Here is a 14988-nt window from a genome sequence, read left to right as displayed (position 1 = left end):
GCGAATTTCCATATCATTCGGCTCATTCGGCTCAATTAATTTTACAACCAATTTAGCTTACTTATTCCGTAAAATTTGATAAAATTTGAAGTTTTCTAATATCTTCATTTCAATCAATTCATTTCCATTTTTCTTACCGCCTTAATTAATTTTATGCATTCCCATCTATTAACGCCCAGATGAATATTAAGAATTTCCTTAGTTGAATGTTTCCACAGAACAGATGTGCAACTTCGAACAAAACTCTGCAGCAAATCGGTGCCCAAGCTTTCGCATTCATTTTTTGCTGTTCCATCCTACATTGATTTTACAGTGCATCGTTCGTACAGTTCGCTCCAATAGTTTGAACATGTACCAAAATACTATTTTTTTTTTGCTTTAATGTCCAGGCAAAAAGGTGATCTTGAATAGTTGAATTTATCAAAATCAAGCTAAGGCAGGATCGCATTCAAGAGATCTTTAAAGTGGAAACTCAGTAACAACTCACAATCAACGTCAATGAAACAAATTACACTAAAAATCTTTCAACCATTCAAACATTGTCTAACAAATTTTCTTGGATCGTACACCTCACGACTGCTAAAACTATTTTAACCTGTTAGTTGAATGTTTTCCTTGGACTTGGAGACCGAATTTCTCGATCAACGACAATATTTATTTCTCGTACCGTTTTTTATACCTAACATTGCTAGAAATGCATATCAGACGCGCTGTACAAACACTGCTTACTTCATTAGGTACTATGTAAAAATTGATTGTCGTTAGTCAAGATATTCAGTTTTCAACTTGGGCAACAATGAAATTCATTAAAAATATATCTACATAAAAACCGTTGCACGCATGCGGGTGGTACTGTACGTTTGTCATGAAAAGGCACCCTCGCCATACCAGTACCGGGGAGAACAAAGGATTCTCTCGATGAAAAAGCGGCGAGAGCTCATACAGTTCTTTTGTTGAATGAATGGAATATAAGCGTAATGAAATTTCGAGTGTAAAATGCATGCTCTCCACCGCTAGATGTCGATACTTAAAATAAAGAGATTTTGTCTCGTTTTTGGTTCTTCAGTTGAACAGATGTGATGTTTTGCTTCTGCTGTTGATGGTAATGATCGGACTTTTTTAATTTCTCTCAATGGACAGTATATTTTAGATCTCTGACAAACATTTGATAATTTTTGAATGTGTAATTATTATTTTCAAAGCCTAAGATTTATTCTCACTTTCTGCACTGTGTTTAAACTTTTATGTGCTTTAAATACTTGTTTAAGCATATTCTTATTGATTCTAGTGCTCTAAATCAATTTTATTTTTTTTCTGAATAAACCAAATCAATTTTAAGAACATCCATTCGGGTTCAATGCATGTTGATTTTATTTAGTTCTTTTTTTTTTTTATTTTGAAAATGGTTCAAGTTGATTTTACAAATTTTTAAAATCATCTGTTTGCAAAACAGCACGTTTTTCCCGACGGTGCCACTAGTAGCTCAACAGACCCGCGGACAGCAGACATCTTCTTAATTACTTTGCTCATAAGTTAGCACACATGCATGGTAAAAAACTAGAAGAGCACGTTAAGTTGGATCCCGTCAACTCATTTGAACATTTGTTTAAATATTTCCGAAACATTTCTCAGAATCTAGGTGATGAAAAAGTGATAATCCGTCGAATTTGGATTGCTTTCCTTTGAAAGTACATTTTCGTTACCGGTATCCTTTTTGGCTGGTTGGCTGCCGAAATAGCAAGTGTGCTTAGTTCCCCGAATCTCGATATTTACCAAATTCCCCACACACACGCTCAGTATGGCAGTGACAAACATCACAAACAGCCAACGCCACTAGCGGCCAGCAGCTTCAACAACCAATAAACAAAACGTAGAACTACGTGAACAATAAAACATAAATTTCTGTACAAACACTAGTAATTATGACCTTAAAATTACATTTTCGTGAACCACAAATTATGAGCTTTCGATTGATGTATATATCATCGTTTTCCGATTCATATGAAGCAAAATCATGTTTCAAGATGGCTTGACTCAGTTTTTTGAAAATTTTTCGGAAACCGCTTAACCACAAATTACCACAAATTGGATTTCGAACTCACAAATTAACCACTAAAAATTGGTGATAAAAGAGTTGAAAAAAAAAATATTTTGTCAAGCCATCTTGATATATGCCATCTCTTTATTAAACTAAATTTTTATTAAACCATCCTGTTAATATTTTTATGTTAAGAGAAAATCACATGAAGGTATTAGAGCCTCCTGTGTATTGAAAGGAAATACTCGAAATGTTCAAGGTGAAGTACAAACATAAGTTTTAACATTACAATAACTAATTTTATTTTGAACGTCTTCGTAGTCGAATTTTTTTTAGGTTGGAGTTTGCTCGAAACTATAAATTTATATTTTTTTGATTTTAAAGTGTTGTAATGCATGTAATTTACAATTTCAGTCCATTTTATTTTTTTTTTGTAATAGATTCAAATCTTCTTCTACTATATAAAAATGGAATTCCGTAACGCTTGATCTTATTGATATTATTCCCTCCGTCTCTGTGGTGTACAGTAATCATCATTTAAAACCGTTTAAATCAGAAAAATAAGCGGTGACACAAAGGTTTTATAACCGGAAAATGTTCGCTGATGTTCAGGAAAGACATTTGGAGAAAAATAATTAGTATCTCATCACTACAATTTGAGATATTATTCACAAAACTACGTAAAACATGCAAAATTATGACTTTTCAAGCTGAATTTGCCTCTAAATCAAAATTCAAAGCGATGACATGTGATTCTTTTCTCATTAAAATGTTTGTTACGTTCAGGAAAGACATTTGAGGAGAAATAATTAGTATTTGATTACTAAAACTTGAGATACTATTCACAAAACTACGTAAAACATGCAAAATTATGACTTTTCAAGCTGAATTTGCCTCTAAATCAAAATTCAAAGCGATGACATGTGTTTCTTTTTTCATTAAAATGTTTGTTAATGTTCAGGAAAGACATTTGAGGGAAAATAATTAGTATCTGATTACTATAATTTGAGATATTATTCACAAAACTACGAAGCAAAATTATGACTTTTTAAGCTGAATTTGCGTCTAAATAAAAATTCAAAGCAATGACATGTGATTTTTTATTCATTAAAATGTTTGTAATGATAAGGAAAGACATTCGAGAAAAAAAAATTAGTATCTGATTACTAAAACTTGAGATATTATTTACAAAACTACGTAAAACATGCAAAATTGTGACTTTTTGTGCTAAATTTACCTCTAAACCAAAATTCAAAGCGATGACATGAGATCCTTTTTTCATTAAAATATTTGTTAATGTTCAGAAAAGACATTTGAGGAAAAATAATTAATAGCTAATTACTAAAACTTGAAATATAATTCACAAAACTATGTAAGACATGCAAAATTATGACTTTTTATACTCAATTCGTCTCCAAACCAAAACTCAAAGAGATGACATGTAGTTTTTTTTTCATTAAAAAGTTCGTTGATGTTCAAGAAAGACATTCGAGTAAAAATAACATGTGTTTGATTACTAAAACTCGAAATAATAATCACAAAACTACGTGAAACATGCGAAATCATGACTTTTCTTACAGAATTTGCCTCTAAATCAAAATTCGAATCTATGATCAGTGATTTTTTTTAAGATGAAATTAAGGGAAAATAATAAGTACCTGATCATTTGAAATTTAAATAATTTTATTGAAACTACGTGAAAAATGCAAAACCAAGATTTTCAGGTTTAATTTGTCTCTAAATCATAATTCAAAGCAATGACATGTGATTTTTTTCAATGAAATGTTCGTTCATGTTCAGGAATGACATTTTACATAGAAGAAATGATAGGTATCTGATTACTGAAAATGTAGATATTATTCACAAAACAAAGCTATAATATATGATTTTTTCCATTGAAATGTTTGTTTATGTTCAAGAAAGGCTTTTGAGTAAGAATAACAGATTTTTGATTACTGAAAATGGACAACAAATTCACAACATTACGTTAAACAAGCAAAATCATGAATATTTTAACTCAATTTGCCTCTAAATCAAAATTCAAAGCTATGACATGTAATTGTTCTTCATTGAAATGTTTGTTAATGTTCAGGAAAGACATTTGAGGAAAAATAATAGGTATCCTATTGCTAAAAGTTGATAAAAGATGATTTTCTGCAAACAGAAAAACACATCAAAATATTTTTTTTTTAATTTATATATTATACATATAATACATGCAAAATTTTGACTTTTTGAGCATGAGCTCAATTCGCCTGTAAATTAATTTTTTTTTCAATAAAATTTTCGTTGTTCCTTCAACATCTGCAAATATTTTCTTGCAGAAGAATTTTGTTTTAATTTGGTGCGAGTCGAGCAGAAAAAATTACATTTCTGATGTTTTCGTAGTTTTGTGAATAGTAACACATTACGGGATTCGAAATACTTTTTTACTTTTACCAAAACTAGATCTTGGGACATTTGGCTGGAGGAAAGGCCGCATTTCATTGGTTTAATCTTTTTTTTAATTTCTCCGTAGTTATGTGGATCAAAACGTTAACTTCTTCTCATACGTGTTCCTTGGACACCAACAAACATTTTCGTTATAAAAATTCACATGTTTTCTTTTTAGATGTGATTATAGAGGAGAACTAAGCATGAATGGTCGGGCAAAATTCTTCTTACTTTGATTTATTTCTTCTGAAAGTTACATAAAAAGAGGTTTTACTGTGAACGATTGACGAATGTCCGCTTATCACCCGAGTGTGGTATATTCGGAACTGGGATGACCCCACATAACATTTTCTAAAATAACGACTTCTGGTTTCAGGAAAATAATCTAAAGTAGCCAACCATTTCAATACTTCCGAAACTTCCGAACTCCATAAGTCATTTTGAAATCCAAAATGGCGACTTCCAGTTTTTGTAAAACATCCCCAAATCACAAAATGGAATCCAATTCTGTGCGTTCTCAGAATGTTAAAGTACTTAAAATGATGATGGAAATATTTTTGAAGTGAGTTGTGCTAATAATGAAATGAATTATAAAAAATGATTCTTAATTTTGAAACTTTTGATCCCGAGCATCGCCGGGAACGTTCATCTAGTAAGTATATAATTTGATATTATGTTTATATAATTTTATAATCTTTTCGAAAACTAAATTAACCGTCTTCTTGCTTGTTTTCGTCTTATTTTTAACAGGATATTGGTATTGTCCGATCAGTAAGCGGAAGATAAGGCCGATATGAATTTTCAAATGATAAGGTCGATTACGTTCCGGTGAATGTTCGTTTTGGTCATTCTTACCACTATGGGAACATTCCCCCACACACGTATATGAGACAAATTTTTGAAAAAATCGAATTTTCCCAGAACGGCCGGCCCAGCAGGAAATTGTGAGTATGAGCGAATGTTTGTCTACTGGTGGGTCACCATTCCTGAAAATATTATTTTTGGGAATTTCCGTGTAGTGAAGTAGTAGTCGATTAAGTGACTCACACACGTAATCGCATTTTCCCAGAACGGCCGGCCAAGCGAAAAATTATGAGTATGAGCGAATGTTTGTCCACTGGTGGGTCACCATTCTTGAAAATATCATTTCTGGGAATTTTCTTATAGTGGTGTAGTATTCAAATAAGTGACCTACACACGTATAATGTATGCGATAAAACCTAAATTAATCCACCTAGCGGTCAGACTCAGCCTTTCTCAAGCAAACTTATTATTTGTAAAAAAAAATTTACATGAATGCTTAAATTCAATAAAGGTAAATTCACTTTTTAGGTTCCTAAATATTTATGTTGTAATTAAAGTATAAATTATGACATTTGACGTAATGTTACTGCTTAAGAAATAGCGAAATAAAAGAAATGACTCTTGATTTCGAACAATTTAATCACGAGCCATATTGGGAACGTTCGAATAGTGCAATAACACATTTAAATCCTGTTGAGGCCAGATATTGATCAAAGCAGGTATAGTTTTGTATAATATTTGAATTTCTTTTCGTTCCAAAACTTTTGAACCACATATCAAATTGTTATAAAGTTTGTTATTTGTAAGTTTGAGAGATGATTCGTTTGTATGACACTAGTTATGTTCAAATAAGTCGTGTAATCTTTGAGATAATAGACTTTCGTTGTTTTAACAAAACGGTTGCTTAAGTTCGATTATAATTAAATGAAAAGCGAACGTATAGGGCAGCCAACATTTGAAACCACGTATTCAATCATAATTCATCAGGTAACTCTTAACTAGCCCGTTCATCTGATATCATTATTGCTAAAATCGGTTGTGTAGTTTCTGAGATAATGGAGTTTCGTGATTTTCACATTTCGATACATTACATTACAGAAGTTACAGTCCGATTACAGCAAAATTCAATAGGGTGTTATGAGGCAGCTAGACCTTTCATTTGACATTAATATTGTGGAAATCGGTTCAACCATCTCTGAGAAAAGTGAAGTTTATGTAGTCTTTGGAATATGTTTCTTTTCATACCTAGATTTCACATTTTTAAACATAACAGGCAAAGTATTAGTCCGATTACAAAAAAAATCAATTGGGTCTTATGGGGCAGCAAGATCTTCCATATGACACTGATTTTATGAAAATCGGTTCAGCCATCTCGGAGAAACATGAGTGAGATTAAATAGTCTCCAGAACACGTTTATTTTCCTAAATTCTGAACCACAGGTTCAATCGTCATAAAATTCAAAAGTTAAGGATTTTTCAGGTAGCCCGTTCATTTGAAATTAATTTTGTTCAAATCGGTTGTGTAGTTTCTGAGATATTGATGTTTCGTTATTTTCACATTTTGATACATAACCTCGAAACTAAAAATCCGATTACAGCAAAATTCAATAGGGTCTTACGGGGCAACTAGTCCTTTAATCTGCAATTAATTTCACTGAAATCGGTCCAGCCATCTCTGAGAAAATCGAGTGAGATTAGGAGAGCGTTACACACACACACACATACACACACACATACACACACATACACACACACACACACACACACACACACACATACACATACACACACATACAGAAAATGCTCAGCTCGTCGAACTGAGTCGAGTGATATACGACATCCGGCCCTTTTGAGCACTTTTATACCTTTAGTTTTTGCAGTGATTGCTATAGGAGAAAGGCAAATATGGACTTTTTTCGGCTGGTGGTAAAAAAATAAGAAAGAAAATTTCCCATCGAAGGTAATTATGTTAGCTTACTCGCAAAAAAAAATCTACGATCTTGCGTGCAGCCTTCCTGCAGTTGACCAGAACATTTGCTATTGTGGACGAGAACATGCGTGTAGGCATGTTTTTTGATTCTTTCTTCGTTTTATTTATCAATTCCATCTCATTTTTAGCGACAAAATTTTTGGAGGAGATCTTACGCTTTTGGCTTGCCCAGAAATCCTCGATGGGACTCAACCTGGGGACGTTGGGCAGGCTCGCAAACTTGTGTACCATATCGATATTCAGCCGCTCCATCTCTGTTCACGATACGAACTAAATTTGCCGGCCACCGAAGGTTTTTCTTTGCCAATGAATTGGCTCCCGGAAAATGCACTAGCTGTAGCACAAATATCACTCACGCCGCGAAACGGATAGCAGTTTGGGGACTGAGCCAACTCGCCCGTCAGAATGAACTTCGATTCCACTGATCGAGCACTTATCACACTGAGCTAGTTCCGCGCACACGTTGCGGAACAATAGGAGAAAGATTCCACTTAGATTTTTCACTTTATGGGCTTTCGGACTAGAAACGCGCAAACCGACCGTACTGTTCAACTGATATATTGGGTACTGATCTCATATCTGAGTTGCTTCTAGATTATAGATGACAATAATCGAATAATATTTTTTTGATCGTTTGACCAATACTTGCGCACAAAGCATACTGGTGTTCGCCTTGAATTTGATTCAATTGAATTTATGTTAAAAAAGACCTTTAGCGTAAGTATAGATTTAGGCGTTTAACATATTTAGTTCTAAGTTAATTCTAATTTTAAGGTTTACGAATTGTATTATGCTTAGTGTTCAACTCAAACAATCTCGTCAAACGATCGCTTCGAATAGTGACCCAACGACAGATCTGGTCAAAACACCGCGTTTTCGGCCTTGTGGTATTTCTTGATGAACGACGTCACTTCCGGTTGGCACTTCGTACTATAAATTTCCCCGTTCACAGCCAGTTCGGAGCGAACATAGAGCAGCTTTGATATTCCCTTCTCGCTGATTGTCAGCCACAGCAGCACCTTCTTGGGTAACTTGGTGTGTGAAAGAAAATTCACCTTAGTGATCACTTCCTTCGTGTAGTAAGTAAAATACAAAGTGCCCTGCCAGTCGTTGCTATCCAGGGTAAGACAGGTTTTCGTCGTCTATCACCACATTATGCCACGTCGTGATTTTCCGGAAAAAACGATTTGACCATCTTATTCAGGTGCTGCCTCTACGTCATTGCCTGCAGCTCCGAGACTAGTGAACGGGACTGCTGCTTCCTGAGATGTATTCCCATGTGCGCCAGGCACTGTTTGACCGATTGCACCGACCTCCCGGCCAAACGCACGCAGCGATGTAGCCACTTATCCCTCAGTCCCTTCTTCAGCCTCCTTTGAAGCTTCTTGTTGCTCAATGTCGTCGGCCGTCCGAAACCGGGCATTCTTTCAATGCTCTGATTGTTGTCCAATAGTGCCAAGATGTTGTAGATGCTGGAACGGGCGTAACCGGTGTCCACGAACTTCCGCACGTTAGTTACTGTTCAGTTGTTTGGGGTTGGGTTCCCAAGACCTCTTGACTTAACCGGCTCACTAACTTTTCGGCCTCTAAATTTGACTGAAGTAGCCCGGAATAGTCTCTACTTAGACTCATAAACGTTTTATAATTTTATCACTCAATAGCTCGTATCTCGTTTATAATCTTATCAAATAGCGCGTGGTCGGTCAAATTGAGAAGACAGTATCCGGCTCCCAAGCTTTTCTACCACCTATCAGCATCTCCACCTGCAACTCTCTCCGGCATGGTGGAGCAGATCTCGTGTTGTATTTTAAATTTTTAAGTACAATTAGTTTTTATTTATTCATGCGTTATTGTCCACTGAAGCTTTAATAATAATTTTAGTCCCTTCATTTTATTATTTTAACACCCTGACTTTAATCGACAGTAATTTTAACAAACAAAATACCTAGTTTCTAATAAACGCATGCCCAAACTAAACCTAAACAATAATACATCGAGATCGACATTCATGACAAACTACACTTCTTGTTTCCTTGCTTGCACTTTCCTGCATGAGCAATGTAGGGCAAGAGTTGCACAACGGTAAAACGTTCTTTGAACGCGCACACTTCTGAATGGAGTAGCTTCATTGTTTTCGCCATCACGGTTAGAGTTCGACTGATAAGAGTTATCAATTTTTTTTGTTGACTCAATATGATTGATTAATATGATTGATGCTACATGCGTAGTTCAGTCAGTGCGTGTAAAGGTAAACCCATGAAAAAATTTTGTTAATTTTCAATTTTCCCAGAACGGCCGGCCTAGCAAAAAATTGTGAGTATGAGCGAATTTTTGTCTACTAGTGGGTTACCATTCCTGAAAATATCATTTTTGGGAATTTCCCTATACTGCCGGTACCCGGATAACTGTCCCATAATGAAAAACAACATTTTGAGAAAACGGCGATTTAATATTAGCAGTGAATTTTCTGATTTCCAGCAATTACATCCAAAACCAATGACCAGAACAGTTTCATGGAACCACAAGTTTAACGTTGAGAACAAAAACTATGGGTGGAATTGGTTTTACGTTATATGACTTGAAAAAAATCAATATGGGACAAAATATGCGGGTACATTTCAGAAGTACTCGCATATTTTGTCCCATCACATATGAATTCAACTAGCAACCGGTAGTACAGAAAAACTACATTAGTCTGGTTAACTGAATGTCATACTTTCATATGCCTAAATTTATCCGATATACACTAATATGGAGCAAAATTATATTTTCGTAGTTTGTACCACTATGAAGTGGGGCTGTAATGCGGGTACTTTCAATATGGGACAATTATAACTTGTTATTTTTTCCATGTTTTTCCATACAAAAGTATCAATTTCAGATTTTTTTCGGAAAATATAAGAACAATTAAGTCGATTCCCGATGATAACTCAAAAGTGACAAAAATCCATATGGGACAGTTATGCGGGTACCGGCAGTATAGTGGAGTAGTAGTGTGACGCAACTCGCCGCGCAAATTAGCCAATGTTTTGTAACGTTGCGTCAAAATTAATACTTCCGCTGAATTTAGTTAACCCAGTAAAAAGTAAACTAAAGCAATAGCCTGTTACTTAACACAGTAGATTGAGCACTGCTTGATTTAGATTGATTAGTTTGTTCGATCATGTGATCCGAACCCATCATCACTAAAGTTAATTCTCTCTCTCTCTCTCTCTTATTTATTAATTGCTCAATCGTGGCGCCGATGCTAGATCGTGATCGTCACCACCAGTTCAGTTGATAAGCGACATCCGATATATAAAGATCAGCTTTGCCAAAGCTTCCTTATTACTCGAAATATACCAAGTGCAGTTTAAAAAATAAAGTTACTTTTGTGATATCATTCAACTACGGTGTCTCATTTAAGAGGAGAACTAAACGTGGCCTGATGATTAGCGTTCTGGCCGATAATCGTAATTTGGGATTAATAACTCCCACCAACCAACGACGGTGAACCTCGACCTGCCCCAACATATTTTCTGGTGCCGTGACCAGGATTGAGGTCTGCACCGTTCCGATCTAGCCCATTCGTCGGTCGAAGTAGTGTGCTAGCAGCTTCACCAAATATCCCTCCCGAACAAGGTTGTTAATCGATAATTTATCGTAAACGCCGATAACGATACCGTCCGTCATCGTTATCGACGATGACGCTTACGTCTTCAGACATTATCGTCATTGTCAATGACGATAGCTACTGGACGGTATCGAATCAATAACGTTTGTTTATTACCATCAACTGCAATACCATCTTTTGCTTTATAAGATATATCATTCAGATGCATTTTAAATGCAAATATGACAATGCTACATACCTTACTATTCGAATTTGTGCTTTAAAAAGTGCCTCATAAGCTAACACAATCAAAACTGAGAAATTTATTTTCCTGATGAGAAGCGAAACATAAGCGAAAAGTTTCTTCCTGTTGCCTAGTGATGTTTCGTCTCCAATCCTCCGAAGTGAAAAAACGTTTCCTCACTCCGTGCCTGCTTTTTGATCAAGTCGTACACCATTCGCTACCACAGCAGACAAAACTGGCATAAGGCGTTAGTGAGCTGATAACGTCTAAGGACTATCGTTATCGCCGATATCGTTAATGTTTGAAGACTGTATCGTCATCGTCAATAACGATATCATACGTTATCGGTAACGGCGATGACGATTATCGACGATAATCTATCGTATTAACAACCTTGCTCCCGAATACCGTTCCCACGCCGACACCAGCGTCAGTGTGATTTTGCGACGCCATTGCTCTGTACGACGCCATAGGCCTTTGCGACACCATCGTTCGTGCGACGCTTTTGTGCTACGAGATTGGGGCCATTGCATATTTCACGAACCTCGCTTGGATTCGCCACACACGTGGATTGCCTGTGCATGCTGAATTGTTTCATCGATTAATTGATTATATAAGGCCCAATTTAACAGGTCCTAGGTAAAGTACCTGTCCAATCATCGTAAGCGCATCTGTAGGTGCTTTTAGATATTCACTTCTGTTCGAGCGTCTTGATAGAAAAACTTCACTACACTTTACACTTTTTATTCACTTTCACTATTTAATTCTATCACTTTTCACTTTTCACTTGCATATACGTATTTCAACACTTACATAGTGCCGCCGTCAGTGCTTATTTGGACTGTCGACTGTCACCTTACCTCCTTACCTTACCTACCTGTCAACCTTACATCCAAACTGCTTCTTCCGATTCAGCCTCCACCCAACCGCCCTTTAGATATCCCCTCTCGTACGTCGTCCACCTTGTCTAATCTGAAGTTGCCAACTATCTCGCTTCGTAAATTCTACGGTGATTATAAGCAATGAATAACGTTTCATGAAACGTTTTTAGCGCTCATTCATGACAATGATGAGTTGCCAGTGGTCCAGAAATTTCATTACCTCCATGCTGCTGTCAGAAGTGAAGCAGCACAGCTGATTGAAGCTATCGCAATTAGTGCAGCGAACTATCCCCTTGCTTGGGAGTCATTGATTAGTCGATACTCCAACGAATACTTGTTGAAGAAAAGACACCTCCAAGATTTATTAGACATTTCGCGAATGATAACCGAGAGCGCAGTAGCTTTGCATTCTACTTTAGATGAATTTCAACGTCACATTAAAATTCTGCAGCAGCTTGGTGAACCAACTGGAGCATGGAGTACGCTGTTGGAGCACCTTTTATGTACAAGGTTACACAATGACACGATCAAGGCTTGGGAAAGTCATGCTGCTACTGTCGAGGATCAGAGCTTCAGTTGTTCAGTGGATTTTTTGGAAAAGCGAATTAGAGTACTGGAATCAATCTCTGTTAATAACCATGCCGCTCAATCAACTTCTGCAGCACACATGAACGGCTCCGTGTCACGTAAGTATTTTCCTCCTATTAAGATGTCATCCCATTCTACAACAGAAAATGTTTCTCCTAAGTGCCATGCCTGCGACAACCGACACCTTGTAAATTGTCCCCGTTCCAGTAACATGCCGGTTGCTGAAAAACTGCGTTTTGCCTTTCTCCTAGAAAGGAATAGCAATCACTGGAAAAACCGAAGGTATAAAAGTGGTCCCAATGGCCGAATGTCATATACCTCTCGACTTCTTTCGACGAACTGAGCATTTTCTGTATGTATGTATGTATGTGTGTGTATGTGTATGTGTGTGTGTATGTGCAACTTTTTTTTCTCAGTCACTTTTCTCAGAGATGGCTGGACCGATTTCAAATGATTGGGCTGTCCCCAGAACCCTCAACTTTTGAATTTCGTTATGATTGAACATATGGTTCAAAAGTTATGTAAAGAAAAGTTATCCTGAGGTTGTTAAAACTCACTCATTTTTCTCAGAGATGGCTGAACCGATTTTCACAAAATTAGTGTCAAATGAAAGGCCTAGTTTTCCCATAGGTTGCTATTGCATTTCATTGCAGTCGGATTGTAACTGTGTCCGTTGTTCATAAAAATGTGAAATCACATTATGAAAGTAAACATATTGACTTTCTCCTAACGATCACTGGCTAAGTAAAAGGTAGAAAAATGATTGAAGGTGCCGAATGTCATATACTACTCAACTTAGTTCGACGAATCGAGCATTTTCTGCATATATGCATGTATAGGTGTATATGTTTGTGTGTGGGTGTGCACGTGTGTATGTGCATCTTTCTTTCGCATTCACTTTTCTCAGAGATGGTCTGACCGATTCTTTCTATCTTGGTGTCAAATGAAGGGTCTATTTGCCGCTTAGGTTGCTATTGAATTTCATTGTAATCAAACTTTTAGTTTTGGCGCTGCGTCAGAATGTGAAAACGCTGCGCTGGAAACGCTGCGTCAGAAGCTATGAACATAGTTGAATTCAAATAAATGGGCTTTCAAACCCCTAAACAATGAATTTCATAATGTTTAAACCTGTGGTTTGAAAGTTATAGAAAGAAATGAAATCCGTAGACTGTTTAAAACTATAGCTACGATCAAAATATGTGGCCTCAACATCATTTAAATTTAATATTGTACTATTTCAATGTTTGCGGCCTTACTCGGGATTGAAGTTGAAATTAAAAGTCATTTCTATCATTTCATTTTTTGCCTTTCTCCTAGAAAGGTATAGCAATCACTGCAAAAACTAAAGGTATAAAAGTGCTCAAAAGGGCCGAATGTCGTATACCACTTGACTCAGTTCGACGAGTTGAGCATTTTCTGCATGTGTGTGTGTGTGTGTGTATAACGTCCTCCCAATCTCACTCGATTTGCTCAGAGACGGCTGAGCCGATTTCCATGAAATTGATTGCAAATCAATGGTCTAGTTGCCCTAAAAGACCATATTGAATTTTGTTGTAATCTGATTTCTAGTTTAGAGGCTATGTATCAAAACGTGAAAAATCACGAAACATCAATATCTCAGAAACTACACAACCGATTTGAACAAAATTGGTTTCAATTGAACGGGCTACCCAAAAAAACTTTTAACTTTTAAATTTTATGAAAATTGAACATGTGGTTCAGAAGTTATGAAAAGAAACGTTTTCTGGAGACTGTTTAATCTCATTCATGTTTCTCAAAGATGGCTGGACCGATTTTCATAAAATCAGTGTCATATGGAAGGTCTTGTTGCCCCATATGACCCTATTGATTTTTTTTTGCAAACGGATTATTACTTTGCCTGTTATGTTTAAAAATGTGAAATCCAGCAATGAAAAGAAACATATTCCAAAGACTACATAAATTCACTAACTTTTCTCAGAGATGGTTGACCTGATTTCCACAGAATTAGTATCAAATGAAAGGTTTAGCTGCCTCATAACACCCTATTGAATTTTGCTGTAATCAGAATGTAACTTCGTCTGTAATGTATCGAAAATCACTAAACTTCATTATCTTAGAAACTACACAACAGATTTGAACAATATTGATATCGAATGAACTGGATAGTTAAGGGTTAACTAATGAATTATGATCATATTTCATACTTTATTTACAACATCAATATTTTAGAACCCAAAGAGTGAATATATCTTTTTGGATTTAAGCATTCATGTTTAAGCATTCATTCATTTAAGCATTCATTCATGTAAATCTATTTTTACAAATAATAAGTTTGAATGAGAAAGTCTGACCGCTAGGTGGATTAATTTAGGTTTTTTTTACTTGGTTTACTTTTATTTTTACGATTTAACATTTTACAAATTCTAAGTTGATTTT

General features: G+C 35.8%; 1 protein-coding gene across 5 annotated transcripts in view; it reads right to left on the bottom strand.

The window, feature by feature from the left end:
* LOC129733821 (glutathione hydrolase 1 proenzyme-like) overlaps positions 1–14988 on the bottom strand; it is an 840124-nt gene that overhangs the window by 775837 nt on the left and 49299 nt on the right. The window lies entirely within an intron of this gene.

Source organism: Wyeomyia smithii, chromosome 1 (genome assembly GCF_029784165.1).
Source record: "Wyeomyia smithii strain HCP4-BCI-WySm-NY-G18 chromosome 1, ASM2978416v1, whole genome shotgun sequence".
In the NCBI taxonomy this organism is placed as follows: domain Eukaryota; kingdom Metazoa; phylum Arthropoda; class Insecta; order Diptera; family Culicidae; genus Wyeomyia; species Wyeomyia smithii.
This window is presented reverse-complemented; position numbering and strand designations above follow the sequence as displayed.